Consider the following 763-nt stretch of genomic DNA (forward strand, 5'->3'; position numbering starts at 1 on the left):
ACTCTCTCTCTCTCTCTCTCCCTCTCTCTCTCTCTCCCCCCCTCTCTCTCTCTCTCTCTTTCTCTCTCTCTCTGTCTCAATCTATCTATCTGTATATCTATATATCTATCTATTAATTTTATCTCTCTATCTACCTATGATGACAAGAAGAAATTTGTCATTTTTTAGAAATGTGCATCTCCATTCATTTTCATTCGTTTAGGTAACGACAGGAGGATATACTTGAACTCTTTTATCTTAAATTGACATTTTGTTTCTTACAGTTGTCACCTTAAATGGATCTTCTTCTGGTGACAATAGAAATATATATTTTTTAAAGTGGGAAAGGAGAGGATGGGGGTGGGTTGTGTGTGAAACTGAGGAACTCTGCAAGCTGTAATTCCAATATTGTCCTTGTTTTCTTATTTTCTCACCTGACATGAGGTTCCTAAATGCAAACATATACACGCTACAAGTATCATCCTTTCAAATGCTGTATCAAACACTTCATATAACAGTTCAATTTTTAAAAAACCTTTGCAATGAGTGGCAGTTACTGGCCTCAAAACATGGAACGTGAAGGGGAGAGGTTCCGCACTTGCTTGATAAAATTGCATCGACATTGTTATCATGAAAATGCCCACGGTTGCAGCTTATCACTTACATGATTGTTTGGCTTTTTATTCTCAGGTGTAAAGTATACAGACGTTTTCGATCAGCCTATAGACGTCGGTATGATACAAATTGTGTGCAACAAGACTTCGAACATAGACAGCACAAGTGA

Source organism: Aplysia californica, unplaced genomic scaffold (genome assembly GCF_000002075.1).
Source record: "Aplysia californica isolate F4 #8 unplaced genomic scaffold, AplCal3.0 scaffold00107, whole genome shotgun sequence".
In the NCBI taxonomy this organism is placed as follows: domain Eukaryota; kingdom Metazoa; phylum Mollusca; class Gastropoda; order Aplysiida; family Aplysiidae; genus Aplysia; species Aplysia californica.